Genomic DNA, 11,129 nt, shown 5'->3' on the forward strand with positions numbered 1-11,129 from the left:
CAATATTTTTATTTTTAATTTTGATAATTTTATTTGCAATATTTTATTTATTTTTTACTTGAAATGTTATGTATTATGTTTACTCGTAGCTTTGAATAGTAGTAGGCATTAAATTCATCAAAGGTAGTAAAAAGATTTTTTTTTCAATTTATTTAAAAAGAGAGTTCTGAATAAAAATATAAAAATGAAACAAAAAAAGTTTTAAACTGATTTCTGTAAATGAAGTTCGCTTTATTATTTATTAGTAATACTTATTTCAATACTCAAGCAAGCAGTAATCTGCGCAAAAATTCTATTTCAATAGGGATTTTTTTTTTGGAATTTACTCAATTTTAGAGAATTTTCTAAAATGTACAAAAAACAGGACATTTTTTTATTAAACCAGATCAGTAAAAACTAGAGAAATCCAGTAGTCTACTGGAAAATCCAGTGGAATTGGCAGCTTTGATAATGGTATACCCACTTGAAAGCTTGAAATCCGTTTTTGACAGCTAAAGATGTAGTGGGACATAGAATAAATCTACAGACTAAACTTTGTTAACCACAGTTAACTACTTACTCAACTAAAATTTTTATAATTCAAAATATATTTTATAAATTGGCCAGTTATTGGCTTCAGGTGGCGTAGAGAAGAGCTCTCTACCTATGGCAATGCTTCGCATGCTTTTTAACATTTCCATTGTTGGCGTGTGGGGAGTCATAGGAGAAGGAAGTACGTTAGTTTCTGTCATGGATCCTACTCCATGGTTTCTGTCTGGATTTTCAAATAGACTAAATTTTTTAAGTTAGGAAACTATATGGGACTGAAAACCACATTGAGCATAGTTCTAAACGAAAGTGCCATGAAAATTCTTTTGAATAATTAAATACAAAAAATATTAGGAAAAGACACTCCTATACAAATGAAAAGAGGAGGAGAGGGAGGGGAGATGTACCAAAGGCCGGTCTTCTCCCCAAATGGCATATTCGAGCGTTGAGATTGCCCGTAAAAAAATCGAGCAAATTTTTAACCTTGCATTTGAACAGCCCCATAGATGAAGTGTGTTCATTTTTGCTAATGAAATACATTTAAATTAAAAATATTAGTTTGAAACTAAGAAAAAGTTTTTTTTCTTTTCCAACAGAAAGAATTATTGATAGCTTGTTTAATTTTTAATTTATTAGATTGCAGTTAAAAGATGTTTGTGGATTTTCCTTAACAACCACCCTTAATTCATTTTTTTTTCTTTAAAGATGTACAACCCTTATCAAATATGCGAGCAAATGAATATTTAACCCAAGAAAATATATAAAACGCTATTCAGATTCGACCCATTACAGCGGAGATAGGTAGATTGAATGATTGAAGGTCTAGTTGAAGGTTGAAACCTGATGGTGTTTCCAATAATCCTCTTTAACTCTCTCCCCTGTTTCCTCCTCTAACCGACCCTGATTCGTCCTTCCTCAATTTTCGAATTTTCCTGCATTTTCGTCGTTCCTGAATTTTCGAAGAGCATATTTTTTTTAAAAATTTCTTTACAGGTTGGTTTTAGGAAACACTATGTATACTGGTATAAATTAATAATAATAAAAAAGTGTCAAAGAAAAATTAAAATTGCTTTTGTATTAGGTTTCAGCAATAAATTTATCCGGATTATTATTATAATTTTTTTTTTTGAGAAACACAAGAAATGTTTCAGTGAAAAAAAAGTTAAGAAAAATTCTTTCTCTTTCGCTGTTTGATTAAAACTATTTTTTCTTCTTTTTATTTTACAGCTATTTAAAAAAAATAAATGATCAAATATATAAAAAAACAAATACAAAAATAACCAAATTTGCTTGAGTCTGTGAAGTGGAAAAGTACAAAAATAAATAAACAAACAAATAAATAAAGTAAAATGAATAAAAATGAATAAAATTGTTTGCTACTGCGGCCTTCAACTGCTTTACCTAAGCACAAACAGGGTCCCGCTGTCTATGGCAGTATTTTTGCAAATCTTTCAGAGTCATGTTACAATTGCCCAATTAATAAAACAAAAATGAACTACCCTTGTTTGGTCTTACGATCGGATTACCCAGGCTCGAGAATGGCAATTTATACTACTTTAGTTGTACTTAGATCAACGATTTTGATATGATCGATTTTGATATGAACCCTAAAATGATCGAGCATTTTTTAGGAGAACCTCAAATATATAAACAAAATTTATTTGCAGCATATTTTCAATTAAAATTATGATTACAATGCGTTTTATCAATTAAAATTATTGATTTTATGTCAAAATTTTCAAGTCGGGAGTAGTATCTAGTTTAGTTTTGAATTTGTTTTTGTTGCATACATTAGCTAAAAATAAATAATTACGTTTTTGAAAAAAACAACCTCTCATTAACATTAAGAATCTGAGAAACATAACTCGTTATTCTTAAATTTGGTCATTTTATTTTGAATTGAAAAGTTCCATGAGATATATTGATGCAATTTTTTTTTTATAAATTCTGCCATTTGTTTTTTGATGTCATGTTACTTAAATAATTTCATGAAAATAACCAAACTTTCAAAGAAATTAGGGTGTATTGTTTAGGTATAAATATAATTTCAAGCTTCAAAAATTATTACGTTTCAAAAAAATTTAACTTCTGTGAACCCCTGTGACGCTTCCACGGAACATTATTTAGGAACCGCTGAGTAGACGATAAATTGCATATTATGCATCGAGTGCATATTTATTACTAATTTTCGAAGGCTCTGTCGTCATATAAAATGATTTCCCCCGCATAGAATGCTATTTTTATAACTATAACTGCTGTGAGTTTGCAACTGTCACTCATAACTGTTAGGTCAAGTTTAACTTATCTAAAGCCAGCGCTGTCTATGCTTAATTTGAAAATGGCGCAAAACGTCAATTTGATGGAAAATCACAGTTCTGTGAAAATGAAAAGCGTTTGTGGTCTAATTTTTTAATATATACAAATTTACTCCAATGCTGCATGTCCTGGGCTCATAAAATTTTGCGAAAACTGAAAATATGGCAGTGATTTTGATTACTTTAATCCAGGTGTAAAAATGTCGCCAAATGGGCAATTTAAAAAAAAGTTTATTAACTTTTAAAATATTTTAATTTATTTGTCCGTTCTACCGCTCGTTCTAAATTATTCACGGTAGGATTATAATAGCTTAAAACCATCGCATTGCTTTAAGTGTAAGGCACTTACTTAAACTGTGGCTTCTTCTACTTTCATTGGCGACACAACTTAGAAAAACGATGTTAAGAACAATTTAAAACCAAAGGAATGTCCAGTCAGGGTGTCAGGCTCAAGATAAACAAACATCTAACCTTTGGAATACAAATTGGAGAAAAGCTTAATCCTATTGATAGGAAATTCTGTGCTAAGAATCACTCAGTTTCAATTTATAATAAAGGCTTTCAATTGAAACTAATCAGAAGGCCGTGAATGGCTCTGTCATCGAATCACAGAATGTTTGTCTTTTCTCGATTTTTTTTCAGAAGTTTAAAAAAGTTTTTATGCGTCGTTTTCTGCAAGGATTTTCTGTCTACGACTAAAGCACGGAATCCAATATTTAATTATTTTTACTAGATTTAAATATAGTTACTAGATTTATTCATTGCATGAAACAATACGAAATAATTTTATAATTGAGGTTGCCATTAATTAATTAATTCGTTTTGGTAAAAAGAACCACCTTTTACCATTAATTGTAAAAATTCTTCACAATCAATAATACATTATTATTATTATTTGGAAATCCAATATAATATAGAGCAGGGGTTTCCAACTTACATGAGGCCGGTAGCCGCAATTAAAAACACCAGTCAAATACCGGGCCGCAACTTCATCAAAAAAAAAGAAAAAAAAACGACTTATTAGGAATTATAATAAGAAAAAAATTTCTCGAGCATCTGAAATTAATTTTTTTTTCTTTTCCACTCATGCCATATTTGATTCAAAGAATTTAAATGAAACATGATATTCATTGCTTCCTTGATGCGTTTTAAAATTTACAAATGTAAATAATTTCGCCCAAAATGAGTGGTTTCAAAAATTTAAATTGGAGAGTTTCTGATACGCACATGCTAAATTATATTCACAAAATCGAAAGAAAAAAGAGCAACATACAAGATTTTTTTTAATATTTGAATAAATATTTTCTTGGATGCAAAACCAGAGAAAAAAATTATTTTGTACCGTTGCTATGTTAAATTTCACAGAAAGGAACAAATTAGGTTTTTTTTTTTAACGAAAGAAAAGTATTTTAAAGCGATATAGATTTTTTACGAAAATTGTCCGCAAAAAAATGACAGCTAATATATTTTAGTTAGCGGGCCTCCATTTGGTAACCACTGAGTTAGATTGCTGTAGGTTTTATTTTTCTTCTTCTGGATGTCGCATTTTTATTTCGAAAAAAAAATTTCTTCAAATATTAACTATATTCAATCATTGAATTATTTAAAAAATAAAAGAAAAAAATATTTTTTGTTAAAAAAATTTATGAAAATATTATGTACCCAGTAAGGATTTCTTAAAAAAAGATTACAAATCAATTTCATGGCTTTTAATATGCAAGATGTTTCGTTTTTGATGTTTTTAGAATCCTTGAAAAAAAAATTATTACAAAAATAAATACACATTGGAAGTTCCTAACTAATATTTAACCGATAAAATAAACAAACGCTATCTAATTACAGTATAAAGAGGGAACAGCAAAACACGTTTAATTTGAAGTTGAATGTGTTTCTGAAAATTTTATTTCAACTCCAGTTTGTTTCCATCCTCAGCGAGAACTGTTTTGTTTATTACTCTTTTTTTTTCTTTACCGCAATCAGATTTCGTTTTTTTTTCTCGGTTAAATATAGATTTGCAACCTCCAATCTGTACACTTTTTCGTTTTCATTTTAGATGAGGATTTCAAATAAACATATTAAGGGTAGTCTTCACGGAACACTCTGTGTATGCAAAGATTTCCCTGGATTAAATATCTGTTTTCCAACACCCAATGTGTATGCTTTTTGATGAAGATTGATTGTTTTTATTTTTGATGAAAATTGATTGATTGTTTTCATTTTTGATGAAAATTGATTGATGGTTTTCATTTGTATTTTGATGCAAATATTTTGTAACCAAAATGAACTCTTCTCAAAATTTTTCATGTTCAACTCTCTCCGAAAGACAAAATTTAATTCTCAACTTTAGGCAGAAAGAACGCCATTCCGCAGGAAGTTCTGAATATTTTCTTTTTCTTTCTTTTTTCAATAACCATGGTTAAAATCGGATAAAACTTGCCAACTCTGCCCAATTATGATATTTTTTGCTTGATAAGTGCTTGAAAGGTGCTTATTTTTTGTTGAAAAATTCGGATCTGTTTGAGTCGCTTAACATTTTTAATTATATAGTATTTCACTTTTGTTAATTTTTTAATTCCCTTTCTGTTGAGACTACAAATTTTCAAACGTTGAGATATTTCAGGTCAAATCAGATCACTTGAAAACTAGCCTCGGAACCAAATGAAAGGTCTTTTTCTTAGCTTTACAATGCTGTTTCAATTTTTTCCCGATATAGTTAGGGAAGAAAAGTTACACTATATGTATGCTAGTCAGTCGCTTTCGTTTTTCATGAAAAATTTAATTTTTTAAATGTCTATAATTTCGACAATTTTAAAATTAGAAATCCAAAGACTGGTGGAATTACTTAATTTTGTCATGTGTGTTCATTCCATCAAATTTAACTTTAATTGGAGAGAGGTCCAAAAGTGATTGATCTGATGTGGAATGACTCATATACTAGTGAATTATAGTGGAATAGTTGTAATGGTAGCCACGCTACAGTACTCTTCCACCAGAATTTTGGGCTAGAATTCGATGAACGGATACCACCAGTTGATTTATTGCTGTTTTGTAAGTAAACCGGAGAGCTGTATTAAGATCATCGGACTTCGAATGCTGATTGTGAGAGCTCTATTAAGTTCACGAGAATCATGGTCGCTCTTTTGCTGCCATTAGCAGTCGAGTGTATATAGGCTGACGTTGATGGTGATCGAGACTGAGTAGAAACTGCGTGATGTGGATAATGTTGCAGTCACAAACAGCAAGTCAACTGTTCAATTTGGACCATCTATAGGGGCAGACGTGGTCAATCACGTCCGAAGGTCACCAATAGTCGAGGGGGGACGACGACGTAGATTATTCCCTCTTTATTAGCGTTTCAAACAGTCTTTTGAACTGAATCCATTAAATGTTTTCCATTAAATGTTAAGTGATGTTTTCTCAATTAATCTTTTAATGAAGTAGTTCATTTAATTAGATAAAAGAGTTAGTTAAGATGGAAAAAATGCTGATTTGTTGCAATAGCATAATTGATTTTTAGTTGAAGGATAGTTATGTTCAGAAAAGAAAGGTCTGGTTAATAGTTTTGGTTTCGAAACATCGTTTCGACTTTTTACAGAATTACGAATTCAGAATAAATTATCATTGAATTCAATAATATTTTATTAAAAGATATTGGTAGCACTGTTCTTAATACCTTTTATCATAAATTGAAATATGTATTGCATTTGTTTAACATTTGAGAGGTATTTTTAATAGAAGAATTACAATGCTATACTTTAGAACCGTGTCTAATACTGTACCAAGTAGTCTCAACGTACTGAAAATAAGACTCGCATTGATTGAAGTATTTTCTTAATGTATATGTGAGAGCCGCGATAGCTCAGAGGATAGAGCGTTCACCTTCCAATGAGGTGTACCAGGGTTCGATCCCGGCGATGGCTGGTCGATACGAATTCCGCATCCGGCTTGCACCGACCTCAGTGCTGACGTGAAATATCCTCAGTGGTAAATGGATAGATGGGTTAGAGTCACATTGCCGTCAGGCTAACCGTGGGAGGTTCCTATGGTCTTCCACTCAATGTAACGTAAATGTGGGTAAGTTCCATCAAAAAAACCTCCGCGAAGGAAAATTTTTCCCAGTACTTGATCCAGGAGTTGCCTTGTCTTCTGGATTTGTTCAAAATGACAAGGCTATGGAGTTGAACATTAGTAGTCGTAAACCCAAAATTGAGTCGGCAGTTCAACGACGGATGCAAAATAAAATAAAAAGTATGTGCGAGAGCCGTATTGGTCCAGGAAATAGAACGTTCGCCTTTTTATGAGGTGAACCAGGTTCGAATCACAGCAATGGCTCTTGCACCGACCACACTGCTGACGTAATATATCCTCAGTGTTAGACGAATCACGGGTTAAAGTCCAATCCAGGCTAACCGTGGGAGGTTTCTCTCTCCATGCAACGCAAATGTGGGTTAGTTCCATCAAAAAGTCCTCCACGAAGGAAAATTTCTCCCAATACTTGATTCTGGAATTCCCTTATCTTCTGATTGCGTTCAAAATTGCAAGGCTACAGAGTTGAACATAAGTAGTCGTAATTCCAAAATTGGGTCGGCGGATCAGCGACGGTAAAATTAAAACAAAAATAATATAAGATAAAAGTAATATAATTAAAAAAAAATAAAAACTTTAAAGGTCAATGTTCCTTCATTAAAAGATTTTAACAGCTTGTACAGATTATGTTCTTTATTTATGGAATTCTCTGAATTGATTAATGTATTTATTAAATATTCAAAAAGTTTTCTATATTTTGCCATTGTAAGAAACTGCTGTAATATTTACTGCAATTTTTTAAAGTATTTTTTACAGTATCGGTATTGTAACGACAAATGAAAGTACTTTTTTCTGTAAAATCGATTTGCAGAACATTCAATATGATTACCTCATGTCTTTTTTCTTTTACATACAAGTAAATAAATTTCTTGTCATTTGCTTTAAATGTTTTCGGGGCTTTTCGCTCGAATGCGCATTAAGTAATAATAACAATTAAGGGACCACAATTTCTGCAGCTTTGCATATTACGACATGAGATGGGAAAGAAATCCTGCATGACCTATATTTAATGTATAGTATTGTCTATTTCGACTATAGGCTTTCCTATCCATTGCTTTATAATTATTATAAATAGTTGGTTTTATGGGGATCATTTAATGGACATTTTAGTAATTTTTTATAATTTTTTGGCTCAAATGACAACTTTGATACTAATACCAAATTAAAGGATAGGTGTCAAAATTTCGAAAAATATATACANAGTTAGACGGACTTGAAATTTGAACCTTATCGATCTTAGCGACACCCGTTAGCACAGGTGTCGCTAAGATCGATGATGGTGTAAAATACGATATGAGGTGGGAAAGAAATTCTGCATGACCTTTATTTAATGTATAGTATTGTCTATTTTGACTATAATTTTTCCTATCCATTGTTTTATAATTATTATAAATAACTGGTTTTATGGGGATCATTTGGTGAACGCTTCAGTAATTTTTAATAATTTTTTGGTTCAAATGACGACTTTGATACTAAAACCAAATTGAAGTATAGGCAGTGGGCCCCTAAAGGTATATTGCGAAGATGAGAGGAGAGAGCTTTTGGAGCGACACTGTGGTAGGCTTCGCGTGTAACCGTGGACTGGAAGGTAGGCCCCCAGACAAGCTAGTTCGCTGGAGGAGGGAGGGGTCCTGGGTTCAAATCCCATGGATGGTCAAAATTTCAAAAAATTTTCTTTTCTTTTTTTGTTTATTTTAAATTACATTATTTTTTTCTAAATGCTGGAGTTTCCTGCATGTAGGAAGATTTTTTTGGGGGGGAAAGTGGGAAAAGACTGGAGAAATCCAGGAAAATCAGTTTATTTGCTCTTTTTCGACTTCTATTGTAATATTTTGGATATTCTAACATGCATGGGGTGTTTTCTGTGTGTGAAGTCCAGCAAAGAAAGCGTAATGGAATAATAAAAAAAAAGAAGAAAAAAATAAAATGGCTCGAGAAAGGTTCAAATTTCTAGACCCCCTAGCTCCCTTTAATATCAAGGTATAATTTTCAAACTCGGACTCTTAATAGGGGTCCTTGGTCCAAACAAGGCTGCTGAGGATAATTTTTAAAGGCCAATTAGGGGGGTCACAGTGGGCCATTAAAGGCATATTGCGAAGATGAGAGGAGAGACCTTTTGAAGCGAAACTGTGGTAGGCTTCACGTATCACCGTGGACTGGAAGGTAGGCCACCTAAGAAGCAAGTTCGCTGGAGGAGGGAGGGGTCCTGGGTTCGAATCGTAGGGACGGTCAAATTTTCAAAAAATTTCCTTTCTTTTTTATTTTGAATTATATTATTTTTTTTATGTGTTTTTCGATATTCTGGAGATTCCTGCGTGTAGGAAGAAAAAAAAATTTTCTAGGGACAATGGGAAAAAACTGGAAAAATCTAGGAAAATCAGTTTATTTGCTTTTTTTTGAATTCTATTGTAACATTTTGGATATTCTAGCATGCATGGGGTGCTTTCTGTTTGTGAATTCCAGCAAAGAAAGCGTAATGGAATAATAAAAGAAAAGAATAAAAAAATAAAATGGTTCGAGAAAGGTTCAAATTTCAAGACCCTCTAGCTCCCTTTAATATCAAGGTATAATTTTCAAACTTGGACCCTTAATAGGGGTCTATCGTCCAAACAAGGCTGCTGAAGATAAATTTTATAGGCCAATTAGGCGGGTCACAGTGGGCCCCTAAAGGTACATTGCGCAGATGAGAGGAGAGAGCTTTTGAAGTGAAACTGCGGTAGGCTTCACGTATCACCGTGGACTGGAAGGTAGGCCACCAGACAAGCAAGTTCATTGCAGCCGGGAGAGGTCCAGGGTTCGAATCCCAGTTACGGTCAAACTTTCAAAAAATTTTCTTTTCTTTTTTTTTGTTTATTTTAAATTATATTATTTTTTTATGTGTTTTTCGATATTCTGGAGGTTCCTGCGTGTAGGAAAAAAATTTTTTTTATAGGGAAATAGGAAAAACTGGAAAAATCCAGGAAAATCAGTTTATTTGCTCTTTTTCGAATTCTATTGTAACATTTTGGATATTCTAGCATGCATGGGGTGCTTTCTGTTTGTGAATTCCAGCAAAGAAAGCGTAATGGAATAATAAAAAAAAGGAATAAAAAAATTAAATGGCTCGAGAAAGGTTCAAATTTCAAGACCCCTAGCTCCCTTTAATATCAAGGTATAATTTTCAAACTCGGAACCTAAGTAGGGGTCTATTGTCCAAACAAGGCTGCTGACGATAATTTTTATAGGCCGATTAAGGGGTCACAGTGTGGGCCCCTTAAGGTATATTACGAAGATGAGAGGAGAGAGCTTTTGAAGTGAAACTCTGGGAGGCTTCAGGTATCACCGTGGAGTGGAAGGTAGGCCGCCAGACAAGCAATTTCGCTGCAGGAGGGAGGGGTCTCGGGCTCGAATATCAGAGATGGTAAAACTTTCAAAAAATTTTCTTTTTTTTTAAAAATTTTATTATTTTTTTTATGTGTTTTTCGATATTCTGGAGGTTCCTGCATGTAGGAAAAAAAAATTTTATTGGGAAAATGGGAGAAAAATTGAAAAATACAGGAAAATCATTTTATTTGCTCTTTTTCGACTTCTATTGTAACATTTTGGATATTCTAGCATGCATTGGGTGTTTTCTGTGTGAAGTCCATCAAAGAAAGCGTAATGGAATAATAAAAAAAAAGAGTAAAAAAATAAAATGGCTCGAGAAAGGTTCTTATTTCAAGACCTTCTAGCTCCCTTTAATATCAAGGTATAATTTTCAAACTTGGACCCTAAGTAGGGGTCTATGGTCCAAATAAGGCTGCTGAAGATAATTTTTATAGACTGATTGGGGGGGTCACAGTGGGCCCCTAAATGTATATTACGAAGATGAGAGGAGAGAGCTTTTGAAGCGAAACTGTGGTAGGCTTCACGTATCACCGTGAACTGGAAGGTAGGCCGCCAGGCAAGCAAGTTCGCTGCAGGAGGGAGGGGTCCATGGTTCAAAACCCAGGGACGGTCAAATTTTCAAAAAAATTTCTCTTTTTTTTAATTATATTATTTTTTTATGTGTTTTTCGATATTCTGGAGGTTCCTGCATGTAGGAAAGAAAATTTAATTGGGAAAATAGGAAAAAACAGGAAAAATCCAGGAAAATCAGTTTATTTGCTCTTTTTCGACTTCTATTGCAACATTTTGGATATTCTAGCATGCATGGGGTGTTTTCTGTGTGTGAAGTCCAGC

This window comes from Parasteatoda tepidariorum, chromosome 2 (genome assembly GCF_043381705.1).
Source record: "Parasteatoda tepidariorum isolate YZ-2023 chromosome 2, CAS_Ptep_4.0, whole genome shotgun sequence".
NCBI classification, from domain to species: domain Eukaryota; kingdom Metazoa; phylum Arthropoda; class Arachnida; order Araneae; family Theridiidae; genus Parasteatoda; species Parasteatoda tepidariorum.